Source organism: Neofelis nebulosa, chromosome 7 (assembly GCF_028018385.1).
Source record: "Neofelis nebulosa isolate mNeoNeb1 chromosome 7, mNeoNeb1.pri, whole genome shotgun sequence".
NCBI classification, from domain to species: domain Eukaryota; kingdom Metazoa; phylum Chordata; class Mammalia; order Carnivora; family Felidae; genus Neofelis; species Neofelis nebulosa.
The window spans coordinates 66173168-66188544 of record NC_080788.1 but is presented as its reverse complement, the minus strand read 5'-3'; the positions used below and the strand labels follow the sequence as shown (position 1 = coordinate 66188544).

General features: G+C 36.6%; 1 long non-coding RNA gene across 2 annotated transcripts in view; it reads right to left on the bottom strand.

The window, feature by feature from the left end:
* Positions 1–271: 271 nt before the first annotated feature.
* The window catches only part of LOC131516781 (uncharacterized), a 224919-nt gene continuing 209813 nt past the window's right edge, over positions 272–15377 (bottom strand). For both annotated transcript variants that reach the window (XR_009264236.1, XR_009264235.1), the window contains exon 3: positions 272–506. This is a non-coding gene — a long non-coding RNA (uncharacterized LOC131516781). The remainder of the gene's footprint in view (positions 507–15377) is intronic.

The following is a 15377-nucleotide window of genomic DNA, read 5'->3' as shown; positions in this document are numbered from 1 at the left end:
TTTATATGCTTTGGAAAGTATTTCAATAGATGATGAATTTACTCTTCTGACTTTCAATTTGTCTTAGGTATTTCCTATTATAAATATTTTATTTAACTGATATTCCATGACTTCATATGGATCATTTTTGAAATGGAGACTGTAAAGTTCAAACAGAGAAAAGATGCTAGGGCAAGATGGTACCTTTTACTAGGAGCAGAAAGACGGCCCATAAAGGTCTAATCTTGACACTAATTCTGCATCACACAATTTGACCATTAGCTCTAAAAGATCTCACTCTATATAAACAAGATGGAATTTATTTCACATAATCTCACCCCTAGTTGCATTAAGTTTAAAATGTTGATTTATTTGGTCGGGCTACTGACAAGTGTAGAGTGGGCTGACCATAAAACTATATTTAGATCTAATTCTTTGAGGGGTCAAAGGGTGACAATTTATCCACTTAGTCTTGTAGGAATTAATTTTTCGATTTGACTATTCATAGCATCATTAATGAAGAAAAGCTGCAAGAGAAAACAGACCATTTTCAGGAATGTGATTCAGAACATTAACACCTTAATTTACATAAAATTAGTTACATACTGCTGCGGTAATTTAATTTGTTTGACCAGTACTTTGCAACTGTGAAAAATAGATTCAGAAAGGCCAGACAACTGAGTTCTACATATTTTCTCCAAATGACTAGTCTCAGAATCATATGAAACAGAGAGAATTAATTACAAGACAATTCAGAATACCATAGTGGCAGCTTTGAAACGCACGGATTAGAAATACATTCTTCTTTTTTTTTTTCCCTCCTTCAAAAATCTTCATAAAATGCCTGCTTCATGCCTGAAATAACTTCCATATTTTTCCTAGGTTTCATTACAGTTGCATAAGTAAAAATAATAAAACTAAAATTGTATGATATGCATGGCTGCCAGATAAAAACCTGAATCAATCTGGGTTTACTAATAGTAATGTTACTTAGTGTAACCACAGGCATAAGCAAGGCCCCAGATAGATAAACTAATGTCATAGGTGTTAACCTGTTAACATCCAAAACTCAACCATTCATACTTCTTTCAGAAGCCAAGTATAATTATTTGAACTTTAAATAATTAAGTGATTTCCCTTAAAATTAGTGTGAACATAACAAAGCATTTCATTTTCCTGTATTTGTGTTTTTCTTACTTTCTTGCCTGTCAAATAAGTTTTGGACTTTAAAATATCTACTTATAATTCACAACTTTTTTTTACTATCATTTTCACCTAAGGCTGTACTCAACACTTCCTTCCTCCTAACATACCTTCCACATAGGTCCTACTCATGATTCTGCAGGTAGGATATTCTTAAATTGCTGCTTTATCTTAAGTCTCTACTTCACAGCCACGTTTAATTAACTAGGGTAATCATTTTCTTCATATTTTTCCCCTACCAGCTTATGGGTTCGAAGATAAATGATTTGGTTTCAACTCTGTTTTATATTTTCTATGTAATTAGGAAAATAATTTGGTTGTCTGGTCTATCATCAAATGCCTGGTCTGTGCCAAGATATTATTGATATGGTCAAAAGTAGCCTAGGTTAATGTAGAAGGTAATTGCTATCCAAAGTTTGCTACTAACAAAAGCATTTATTTTTTTAAATACATTTTGAATGGTCTAATTGAATTGATTTTTTTAAATACATAGGATAATTCTTAGATTATTATTGATACTCTGTCAGTTTATAAATCATTTGCAACGCAGGAAAGGAAATTCAGTCTTATCATTCCTCTGTCTCTATAACAGAAGGGTGAGGATAAACCAGAAAAAAAAAAAAAGTATAAAACTACAAATATTTTTTTCTTTTCCAATACATCTTTTTCTAAATTCTAACTAGATCTAGATTGTAAATCAAACAATAACTTTCAGTTATCCTCTAATCTTATTGTCATGCAGATATCTCTTCCTGGTGACTTTCCAGAATGGAATGCAACATGGTGAACTGTTAGATTTGAGCTTGATTTTGCTATCAGCTAGCTCAGTGACCTTGGGTAAGTTCACTAATAATTTCTGAGTCCTGGTTTCCTCATGGGTGAAATGAAGGTTTTACACTTGATGGTCTGTAGGATCTCTTCTGGTTCACTAAATTCAGCAACTGATACAGTACTTTTATTTGTCTGTTTGTTTGGAACATTTAATTTTTCCTAAAGGATGGCAAAGTTGAATATCGACATGATTGTGGACATAGTTGAGGTGGAAGGGCAGTATCATTATAAAAGGTAGATTCCAAAACGTGAGGCAGAGTTAAGAATGGACATACAGACAAACTGTCAGTTGCCTTTGCCCTATTTTTTCCCATTAATCTTTGACTTTGGTCTTCTTTCCAATGGAATCCCAAGATAAGAATAGGGCTATGGCAGACGGTTATTTAGTATCAAAATCCACTTTATCTAGACTATGTTTTGCTAGTGTAGAGTTGCCCCAAGATTGTAGGAGTAAGGCAAATCATTCACTGTCTTTTGAGTTCAGTGGCCTTGTAATATCATGCCTCTTCTAAAGTAATAATATTAATAATGGCCATGATAATCATAAAACATTGGATTCCTAAAATATAACTATAATGACTGTTTCTGTTAATGTACTTATATCATCACATTGCTTTTCTATTAAAAGGCCCCTTTCCAGAAATAGTATATACTCCCAAATAACGTTTGCTTCAAAATAAACCAAATTTCAAGAGAATCAAAATCAATGAAGATAATTTAAAAAGAAGAAGATAGTTTCCACAAATCAGCTCTCTGGTCTAGTCGGCAATATTCCACAAGCCCTGGAAAGCTTCCTAAGCTAGTCATTTGTCAGCGTGCAGGTCAAATGATTTGCTGAATCTAACTTTCATCGATCAGATGCCGTTTTAGGGAGCATGCGCTGAACATTCCTGATAAAATGATAAGACTCTACTTGAATAATACATAGTTTCTAGCCCAAGCTCTAACACACATACTCTCTCTCTCTCTCTTTCTCTCTGAGAGCTTGTCAAACCTATAATGGAGTAGATAACTGAATAAAAGAGCAAACTTTCATCGTAGCACAAGAGAGTAACATGAAGAAACTAAACTGTTAAATCAAATCCGTGAAATTCATTTTCTTTGTACAACATTAAAATATATTCCATAAAATGGCAGAGCAATCCAATAAAAGAACAGACTCTGAAAAGAGTAATTTGTGTGCAACAAGGTTATACATTTAATAGAGTTCTCCTGTAGTTTTGATCACATTTAGAATTCTATTGCTTTTTGTTAAATTTTCTCAGATTTTTTTTCAAACTTTTCATCATTTCTTTGAAATATATGAACCTTTTAATGTATAGATAATTTATTCAGCACCTACATTTAAATGTTCTGTAGGCGTAATTTTTCTATTAAGTTTTCTTCTACGGCTGCTTTCACTTTGTCTCAAATAGATTACTCATTGTCAACAAATTATAACAGGACTGATCTGTTAGAGTATCAATTCTTAGGTTCATTTCAATATTTTAACTATTTGCATAATAATTTTGCAGGAAGTGAAGCGTCTGTGACTCATTGTTTCAGGAAAATTGTCGGAATATGTTTAATGTTATTAATTGTTACATCCGCAATAAAGCAGAAAATAATTTCTTACAATATGACCTTATGAATATGAACATGAGGCTGTTTATGCTCCTGTATTGTTATTTTTCACAGAAAATATTCCAACAAATTAAGGGTAATTAAGTATGAATGAAGATAGTTCTGTTATTTTTCAAAATGAAACAGTCTTTCAAATTGTTCTAAAAGCACAAGCAATTTTATTTTTCCAATCCTTTTTTTCTATATTTACTAATATTATCAATTAGAAGATTATTTTCACTGGGAATAATATTTTGCTTACAAAAATCCATAAATATGTTTAATACTATGTTATAAAATATCATCTTATCTTAATATGAACTACATGAAAAGTTGTTCTTCCTTAAGCCTATAGTAAATTGTTATTTGATAAAAAAAATATTGATCTATGTAAGGATATAATGCCTATTACAGGAAGAAGTAAGGTCTTTTTAAACATGCGAATGTGGCTGAACACTACAAAGAGAGAGAATATTTTCCTCTTGCATGTTTTCTGCATTCTTTTTCTTCTTTTAGGTGTATATTGGGCTGTTTCCAATTAAGTTAAAATGTGGCATGGAAGTTATCAATCAAATGTAATTATTTTGTGCAAAACAATACCACACGCAAAATTAACATGTGCAACAGGGGACAGTGTCAGAATGTATTAGTTATTCCTAGGACAGCTCATCTCTTATTGAAGCGATAAAACTCTGGAAACATTGCTCTGGGCTTTCTGGCATCATTCTCTTTTGCCCTTTCTCCTCAGGTTTGCTTACTCAATGGCTACTTTTAAATGTTTCTACAGGATGCAGAAATGGAATCAGAACAAAACTGCCTGTGACATCAATGGTACCTTCCTTCATGATACTACCAGGAATCTTTCATTTCATTTTAGGTGGCACAAACTGATATTCTATGAGTACAACTTTGGCAGATGGTGATGCAGAAGGCAAAGCATGATTCTGAAGTGTCCTGCATACCATTTCCTCATCCCTCATCCTTCTCAACCTCACACACCCTATGTGTGACAAGACTGTGGCTGCCCAGGCTTCTGCTGTGACATCAAGTGGAGATCTGGGTTTTCCCCTAGTCACACAGATCCACCCTGTCTTTCATTCTTTGAAAGCCTTTTCTCCTGAAGAATTTAACTATGCAAGTAAAAAGTAAAAACAAAATAAATAAAAACACCCATGCAGAAAATAACTGACTAAAACCTACATTTCATGCATTCAGGGATAACAATGTCACACACCAGACTAAGCAGTGAGTTAAAGCAGAGAAGGCAAATCTATAGTACTCTCCGTCCCTACCCATCTAAACATGGGGACTGATCTTACCATTCATTTTATTAAGTTTGAATGGGGCCCCAGATGCCAATTTCAAACAACATTCCAAGAAGCTTCTTCCAAATTATTTGAATTGACTCACAAATTGAAACCAATATGTCTGAGTTACCGTCTATTGCATCAATGTGTTATGTTTACACTTCAGCAAGAGGCTTCTGATGGCAATGATTAAATCCAAATTAATCGAAGGAACGCTAAGCACCAAGACAAACCAATGTTCCCAGAAGAGGACTTTATGGAGAGCTTCTTAGTCAAGCTATGCCAATCATATGAAATCCTAAAATAATTCTTCTATATAAGATTTTATAAGTAAACAATACAAATAATACAAGTATTCCTTCTACTGTGCTCTTAGGCAATATGCATTCCTCTGGGATACCATTTTTTATACTGTGTTATAGCTACCTGCTCTCATCTTCTTTTCATTTTCCTCAATAGATTCCAGGCACCTTGGAACTAGACTCTGGGCTACCACCTTGCCATACCAGTATTGGTATCCCCAGCACAGGACTTGGCATATTATAGTTGATTACATAGTGTTGAATTGAGTTAAATAATGTAGCCTTATGGAATGTAGTGGCTGGAGGGGATCTCACATATCGTCCAACCTCACTATCTCACTTTACTGTTGATAGGAACTGAAAGGCTCACAAAAGTGGCTTTATGTCCACGCTTTCCGACAGCCTGAATATAAACTTTTCAGTAAGGACTTGGTGTTTTGATTCCATTTAGTTCTGCCATATCACTTGCCTCAAATCCCATCCCAGTCCCATTCACCTTGACCCTGCTCACACTGGCTTTATCTCTGTTTCTAACACATGCCAACCAATTTCCCAGTACTGAGTCTTTGGGGGCTTTGTGTCTTCCTAGAAGGCTTTTTGCCTGTGTCAATCCTACTAGCCCCTAAGTTTTCAGCTTAACATTCATTTTCTCCACGTGGCCTTCCTCTGAAGCCTCAGTCCAAATTTGGTTTCCCAATGAATTCTTCAAGTTAATCTTTCTTTAAAACACCCCGTTCTTATTCTTTGTAATTCTCATTTTTCAACTATATATGAAATGTCTATTGCCATGATTAGATTATATGTTACATAAAGTCAGGGATATTTCTTTTCCACCACTGTATCCTCAGCATTTATTTCAGTGCCTGATGTTTAATAGGCACTCATTACATTTTCCTGAAAAATTAGAATAGCAAGTTAATGTCAGAACTATAGCTTGAAACTAAGATATCTATTCTTACTCATTCTTACCCCATGATGATGGCCTTCTTTGAAAACCTATTAATATAAGCTGCACTAAAGAGTTCCATCGAGAAGGAATGGTAGTTCTAAATTTCACTACCCTATAGCATACAATTTGTTTCAGATTTTTAATCTTGGATTTAATGACTAAAATAGTCCTTTTTGATAAACCCCTGGGAGTTTATTTTATAAGAATTTCTATCAGGACTTAAGATTTGGCAAGTACTAATCTTCTCTTACCCAAACAGTATGAAAAGTCCTCTTTGACTACAATGGAAGTAAGCCCACACTACACATAGCATGGAAGCATGTTTTAAAGTTACTAGAGAAGTCTTAGCTTCATGACTTCCTTGCCTTCTGATGCTGGGTAAGTTTCTTAAATACTTCTGAGGCTCAATTCTCTTGTGTGTAAAACAGAGGCTGATGATAGTCCTTACCCTTATGTAGCTCCTGTCTGTTCTATTCATTCCTCGATCCTACCTGAAACCTAGAACCAGATTTGTCTCACTAAGCATGTATTAATGAATAAATAACTTAGCATAGTGAATATAAAATAGGAAATGCTCAATGCATTCTGGCTGCCTTTTCTATTATTATTATTTTGAATTTCTCTCAACCATCTGTACATCAAACTGATTACAGTGTCTGATACAAAGTAGGCCCCCACTAAATGGTGGTATGATGCACTAGAGTACTTTTCTAATTCAAATGCCTCTTGGAAGTTCAGTGCATTTTCTTTAACAAACACAACTCCACAGTGTAAACAACTGGATGCCCCAACTATGGAGGCTGACTCTGACACAGTGTCCTTGAAGACTGCTGGTAATTCTCTTTAATTTTCTTAATTCTACTCTACTACAGTATTATAAGAAACAAAACAGATGAACACGGTTGGCGGGAGGGGAAGAGAGAGAAAGGCGAACCAAGAAACAGACTCTTAACCATAGAGAACAAACTGAGGGTTGCTGGAGGAGAAGTGGGTGGGGGACGGGTTCAATGGGTGATGGGCAGTAAGGAGGGCATTTGTTGTGACGAGCACTGGTTGCGTCCGTACATGATGAATCGCTAAATTCTACACCTGAAACTAATATGACGTTGTACCTTAACTCACCGTAATTTACGCAAAAACTGGAAGAAAAAAATAAATGAATGGAAGAGAGTTTGTATTAAAGATTTTCTGAAAAAAAATTTAAAAGCAATCTGATCCATGTATCAGCATAGCATAGTTCAGTGCTGATGGGATTCCAGGCAGGCCACCCCAAAATATGCCACTTGGGCATATTCATCATTTTGAATTAAAGTTACTTAAGAAATAGCCAGTGCAAGAGGAATACTCTGACCTTTCTCCGTCCGCTCAAATTTCGGAAATAAGTTCCTCATAGGAAGGGTGCCCTCCCCGCACATGGAGGGTAGAAGGAATCCTTATTACCACAGATAGGGAAGTTGAGAAGTCAGGGCAGGGAAGTTGAGAAGTCAGGGCAGAGAAGTTGTATAAAGAAACCTTGTTACTTCATTAATTTTCTACAGCAAGCCCAAACTTCTTTGTTTTGTCAACTCCTCACAAATTGTTTCTTTGTCTAAAGTTCTAAAAGCTGCCTGCTTTGGTCAGTTCTTTGAATTTTATATCTCTATGAGCACATACAAAAGTAAAATTTGCTTTTTTTCCCTCCTACTAAAAAATAAAAATAAAAACAATAGGATATAATCAATAAATCTCTTTCACAGTATGTTTCAAAATATGGACAAACACACACTCGTATCAATAAGAATTGTATGAATGTGTGTTGGTCATATACACAAAAAATAAAAGTTGGGAATTTTTAAACGTTATACATAAAACTGACAAAAGGAGACCATTTTGTACTTTGCAAGGTGTTTTCAAGGGATTTCTCCATCCCTGGAACCCTATTTTTATCACTATGGATGCATCTGATTTGTAATTTTTTTTAAAAATTTCAGTTTGTTTATTTTGACAGAGAGAGAGACAGACAGACAGACAGAGTGGAGGGGGGGCAGAGAAAGAATCCCAAGTAGGTTCCAGGCTGCCAGCACAGAGCCCAATGTGGGGCTTGAAGCCACGAACTCTGAGATCATGACTTGAGCTGAGATCAAGAGTCCGATGCTTTACTGACTGAGACACCCAGATGCTTCTGTTACCTTCTTATTTTAAGATTTATTATAGCCTCTTGGCAGAGGATTTGTTATGATTTCGTCAGGGTATCGACATACAAGTTCCTAGGTGTTAAGTTTTGCCATATTCCAAAGTTATCTATAAATTATAAAAATTTGAAGCTCTTAAATATTAAACATTACCTATTTCGGTTGTCATTATCAAAAGATCATAATTGTATTTTATATTGTGGAAGCTTTATGATGCTCATTCTTGTTAGGTAATCATAATGAATCTGCAAAAACATGAATGTGGCAGAAACATACCGATTTCACAGAGGATAGGTGGTGTTACTAAGTTGTTAACAGCACGGGCATTGTCATCAAAACTCTGTTTCCTCATCTGTAAAATGGAGTTAATTAATAGTAACCATTTGACAGAATTGATGTGAGGATTCAATGAAAGAATGCATGCAAAGCATTTAGCATATTGCTTGGCTTATTTTAACACAAAGTAAATGTTAACTTCACAATCCGGCATGGGGAAGTGAGGGGGTGTGAAATTTTGTGGTATAAAGTATAATGAGTGCTGTAAAATCCAAGAGCAGAGACATGAGGAGGAGCCATCACTTCTTTCCAAATCCATCTGTGAATATCTGTGTAAGAGAAAAGATTCTCAGGTAAGGGAGTGGGTCTAGAAAGGTCAGGAGGCTCAAAACCTGGCAGAAGGTTGAAATAGGGGTCGGGAGGGAAGACTGCACATTATAAAAAATGTGCCATGGGATTTGATGCCTGTGAAGTGAAAATACTCCTTGTTATAAGTTATCAGTGGCTGCTGTTGATTTGAAATTTAGTGACAAGCCAAGATGTTGCTACAGTCAGATGTTGATCTACAGAGGCAATGGGTCCAACTTCTGGAAAATGTTTTTTTTTCCCTATCTGGCAGTAATTTAAGCAGTGTGAAAAACTGTGCAAATGCTCTTTTGGGTCATTATACTTCCATGCATCATCGATAATATATTTGGAGCTGGTAACACATTATCCCTGGTAAATTTATTTGTTTTTCACAAATCATTTTTGAAAATGTCCACACTTTATCAAGGCGGCTCCTTAAATCTAACATATTTATCATATGGAATTTTATTTATTAAATTTTATTTGCTGTCAAGAGAGGCAGACATGAATACAATGTTTAAAAAGATGTCTATTGATGTGAGAAAAAAATGTAAGTCCTGGGGTGGAAGCTCAGTGAGTTGGAGAAATGTAAGCGTCCCCCACATTTAATCTTCACATGACAAAATGCATTACGGTCAAAACAGGATCGTCTCTAAATCAAAGCGTTCCAACATTCTAAAACCTGCATCATGTAAGCCTATGCTTTTAGTTAGGCTTTTTTTTTTTTTTCCCCCTGTGAGCAACCATTTTGTCATAAGTGCTACTAGGTCATTGTAAGCCTCTTCTTTCTTACAACACTCTCTTATACGTGGTTATTTCAGATACATTAAAGCCAATTATAATTACCTTGGCTATCTAAAACAACACCTCCTTATGCAAGGGGGATGTGATATACGGGGTGCAACATATACTCGTGTCAAAAGCAAGTTATTTTCATCAGACAATTATAGTTGTCTTTGACATCAGGCCTACATTTCCCACCAATTAGTACAAACTGCAGGGTGCAAAGCTAGAATTCTGCAGTGCTAGCAGCTAGTGGTACTAAGTGGAATTTAGGACATTTAAATACTGTGAGGTCCCATAAATATTCTGCTTTAACTTCAGCTGGTTCAAATCAATAGTCTGTGTTGTCTGCGCATCATTTTTCCTCAGCAAGAAAGTACCTATGGATTTTATTTTTTGTTGGGGTATTAATTCTTCTTGTCAATAAAGTGCTTAATTTTCATTTTCACTCTGTGTCTCTCCTGCATACTGCTGAACTATTTACCAGGCCGAACTTACAACTGCTAGTGGGGTCATGGGTGGAGGTCAGTGGAAGGCTTGCGTAGGAAAGAGGTGTTCAGGAGTGAAAAATAAAACTGGCTGCTGCTGCTTCTTCTTCTTCTTCTTCTTCTTCTTCTTCTTCTTCTTCTTCTCCTTTGGCATCCTGGGTAATTGTACAATTGTTTGCTATTCTCTAATATTATTCAATTGCTGAAGTAAAACAGTGTAAATAAACTAAAAGGGTGTTGGTAGAACTTTTAAGGACTTTATCTCTCATTTGAGAAATAAAGAAATAGATGAAAATATATGTGACTCTATGATGCCAGGACCAAGGGATAAAATGTGGATGTTTAGAAGATTAACCAGTTATTTTTCCTACTTGGCACCTAGAAGCTTGGCTATATCACTTTTATTTAAGAAGTTGACTAAACGGATCAGCCAGTGTGCTGATCACTAAAATAATATTTGCGCCCCATCAATTTCCAGCCCAATGTCAGAGATTATAACAGGAACAGCATATGACAGTTCTTCAAGTAGCTTACTCTCAAATGCAGTTGTCTTGGTTTAAGTCACTTAGGAGACCTAAGTAATTTTTTTTTTAACTTTCAGGATTTTAATGGCTTGTTATATAGTCAGCTATTTTATTTTAGAATTTCTTTCTAGAGTTCAAGTAATGCCATTTAAGCTAAGTCTCTTTCTTAAAATAGTATGCAGAAGAAAGAGTTAAAGCCATTTGCCTCTTTACGAGTGGGACCTAATTCCCCTCCTCAAATACTAAGTGTATGAGGCTAGCCAAAATTATTCTTTCTAAAAAATGAATGTGATTTAAAAGCTCAATAGGAGAGAATACCATTGGGTGGCATTTTAACGTATGAACACTGGGATCTGTTACAGTCATCAGATTATAGGTGGAGCATAGAGCTCACGTGGAGAGTGAGGGAGAATGGTTCTGCAGAACTATGCAATGAGTAAGAGCCCAGTGCAAACTGAGACAGTTCATATCCACTTCTCAAAGACTCAGAAATGACCCTCACACTTCCTGAACTCCTTCTGCTCTTTATCCTCAAAGAAGTTTATATGTATTCTGGAAAGAATGCCATAGGAATACAGCATTGGGCATGCACTAAAAATGAGAGATGGAAAGATACAGTGGGACATAGATGGGTACTAGTGATTTGTCCATGTATTTATTCAACATTTATTGAGAAGCTACTGTGAGTTTGACAACTCACAGTACGATAAATCAGAAATGGATCAGGGCATCTGAGATAAGCACATAGATAATAGCAATACAATGTGTGATTAGTGCTGCAAGATAGCCACGGAGGAAATACTACAACAGTCTTCAGAAGAGAAGGAGAATACTTGAATGGACAGTCGTATAATTGGTGATTCTACTCCTCTGAGTGGCTTTTGATCTCTAGCCTCTTGGTGTTTCAGTTTTTCTAAACTGCAAAATTAGGGAAAGATACCTATTTTAAATAGAAATACTATACATGAATAACTGTGAGTTTCTCTGCATTGGAGTCTTTAGGTATTGTATTTTGCTAGTAAACGGACCACTTTCCATAGTTGCAAAATATAACTATCTAAGGGGAACGCAGCTATATTGTTGCAGACTATGAGTCTCGAGTTCTCTCTTGTCCAGCAGAAAAGCAGATGCAGAATTGAATATGAGAGAGGAGTAGACAAGAGCCCTGAACAGGGTTTTAATCTCCGTATTTACTGAGCTCCAAAGATATCACCCACGTGGTGTATGTGAAGAAAACAAGATCTTGCATACGTGAACGTGGAGGAAACAATCAGACAGTAATCATTAACTTGTGTGTGAAAGAAGCAAAGGGTCTGGGAGGGGGGTGCAAGTTGAGTTTGTGATCAAGGTACATTGGCCCCAGATGGAAAGTAATTTGCTGCAGGTGATATAACAAGTTACTCATGATCCCATTACAACATCTCGCTAGCTAACCTTGGGCATTTTCACCCCATGGTGGTGGCTTTCTGCCCTAAGCTTTTTTCTAACTCATTTATGTAAGTAGACCCTATTTCCCCACACTGTAGTAACTGCTCAGTAATAGTTCTTACTAGTCCACTTTGGGTGAAGTCAACCCAGGCAAGAGGACATCATTCATCCAATTTGTCACATAAAATGCTTAATAAAAACACCTAGCAGACTAACCTCAGAGACAAAGGCCCAAAACCCATTTTAGTTAAGCAGGCCAGAAGAATTGTCTCTCTTCTCTTGGAGGTTGGTGTATACATTCAGCTATTTTTTTTCTCCCTAGAGTAACAGGAAGCAAATGCTATCATGTGATTCAGACATTACTTGTTATAGTTATTTCCAGCATCACTCAATTCCCCAACCTACCTGAGCACCTAACCAAGCATGGCACTTAAGAATTAAAAGCATCATAAAATGCAGCTTCTGAGTCTGAATATTACAGCCACACTTCACCATGACCCATGGTCAAAAAGGCCTATCCTAGTGACAGTTGCCCCCCACACAGCCCCTCTGCATAGGAAGAATGCCCTGTCTTCATGAAGCAAACTATGACTGCAACATTACTACCATTTTCCTCAAATTTCCCTTCCCCAGAATACTCATAGAATTTTCGTCAGTGCAACAGCTTCTTTTCGAGTGGCACTGAGTGTATCTTTCCAATGGTGCATGGAGGATATAAGCTCATAACACCCATTAGCATTAATGGGAGTTATCCGTGTAAATCCCCTCACATCGATTAGAGAATAGGCCCCTTTTGATTTTAGAAATCTTTCCTGTGAGGATTTCCCCTGTGTCTAGTATGGGCATATAAATGGCCATTTTATTGTATTAAATATGTATCACATCCATCATTTTTAATGCTGTGCTGTGATGAAGGCTTCTCAGTTCTGGGATCAGTTCAGAAAATATTTAAACTTGGCAAGCTAAACAAGCCTCAGCTAAGAAAGCCTAAGGGCCCCATTCAGAGGAACATTATCTACCATTTATGCTTGATTTAAAAAAAAAAAAAAAACAACTGAAATTACTCAGGAAAAAAAAGTGTGGACAACATTGTTTTTGACTAAATTACAGGCTTTTAATATTCATTAGCGCTGACTTTTCCATTATTCAACCAAGAAAATCAGTACACAAACCAACAGCAAGAAAGACACTGCTGCCTGAAATTCACCAACTACTGGTGTTTGTTAACAACAAAATAGTAACAACTATAAGAAGTCGACTCAGGTTCTGATCTATGGTTGCTGTGTTGAGTGACCTCTACCAAATCATCTCTTTCCTTGATCATGATATTCATGTAGAGATGCATTAAGTCCACATTTTCCCCGATTGGTGTTATATAGGTTGTAACTCTGCTACTAGAAAGTGGCTATTTGCCAAGACTCCTAAAGCAGAGGCAGTATAACCTGTTGCGGACTGCAGGCATAATTGACCCACAGAAGTATTTTTATTTAACCCTTAGATGATATACTGTCCTAAGTTAACCTCACTCTCTACCACTCCCTATTGTTTATGCATCCCTCTCCTCACACATTTCTCTAATTTGCATAGTGAGTAGCTTTGAAGTCTGTCCATTTGCGTTTGATCCCAGCACTGTCCACACAAGACATTTGACCCTACATAAGCTACTTAGACTCTGAACCTCAATTTCATTCCCTACAAAATGGGAAAATAATACATGCATTGGAAGATGGTGGTCAGGCTAAAATGAGATAATGTTAATGAAGCCCCAGTTCACATTCTCACAGAGTGGTCATTCAGTGTATGGTAGACACTGTTACAGAGTGGCTATGGGATTGTTATGAAAAGTGTGTGAGAGCAAGTTTGAGAATCTTTGAGTCCCTGGTTCACTCAATACCGTGGGTGGGATTTCTGGCCCTACTGCCTGCTACGTGGAGGATGTCAGCGAGTGTCGCCCACATATAAAACATCACAGGTGTGATGCACCTTCAAGTGCACATTTACATTTTACACAGGACAGAAAGGAATGGAAATACCGTCTCCTCAGCACATGTCTCTGACTACGTACTTGGTAGAGATATATGTCCTTATTTAGTATGCCCTTACAATACAGCTGCTGCCTCCTTGAGGATTTGACAGTAGGAGAAACACAACCTTGGATCTGCAAGAAGAGGACTGGAATGCAGACATGCATGTCTGGCCACAACTTCCTCTGGTGGGGAGACACCCAGTATGGCCAACAACTGCTGCCTGCATTTACCAGAGAGCACTTCATATGATAAGTAGCAGTTTGGCTGGACGTCAGCGTAGTCACTCAAGAGGTTAATGTGTGATTATAGATATTTGAAGTTGGTGTTTCTTAAATAGGTCTTAGTTTGTGCATCTTTTCCATCCTTATAGTTTCTTCATGCTTAGGGTTCCCTTGGGTGTTTAAGAGAAAGTTGACTTACTGATTCTTCTTCCAGACTCCTCCCAGTATTGTCTGACCCCTCGCTGAGTTAATTGACTCCATTTTTAATAAGCTGGTCAAGAAGATATCTTCTTTATTCTTTCTTTTTCTTTTCTTTTCTTTTTTTTTATTTAGAGAAGTATATTCAATTCACACTTAAACATAGTGCAAGCTCTAGCATCATCATGTACTTTAAAATTTTCCCTTGCCCTTTTCAGACCTTTAGTCCCTTCAAAGCTTTTACAATGAAAGGAAACTTCCCACCATGTCCAGCAAGTCATACCAGACGGCATTACGTAGTGGAAATTGGTGACATTTACAGAAGAGGAATATTAAGAGGACACTCATGGGCTTATTTGTTAAGATTAATGGGATAGGATTATTAAAGATCTGGTTCTTCGTATGTATACATGTGGGTATGTAAAGATGGGGGGCTGTGGGTGGAGGGAGAGAGGTGGGATTTAAGAAGACAAAGGCCTAAGGCAATTTATGTTAGGGTTTACAATGGTTTTGCTGCAAGCATGCAGAACTAACTGGGTTTAGATTAAGGCAGTCTAATTAGTGTCATGTCAAACTGGCAGTGATCATAAGACAAGAGAGAGGTCACTCTTGTCATCTTCTTGGTCTTTTGCCCTTAAATATAGAGCTGCATAAAGTACAATCTCCTTCTTGTTAATGGAAGCAGAATATGTATAATCTGCACATGAAATGAAAAGAAAATGTGTAAGGAAATTTCTTTT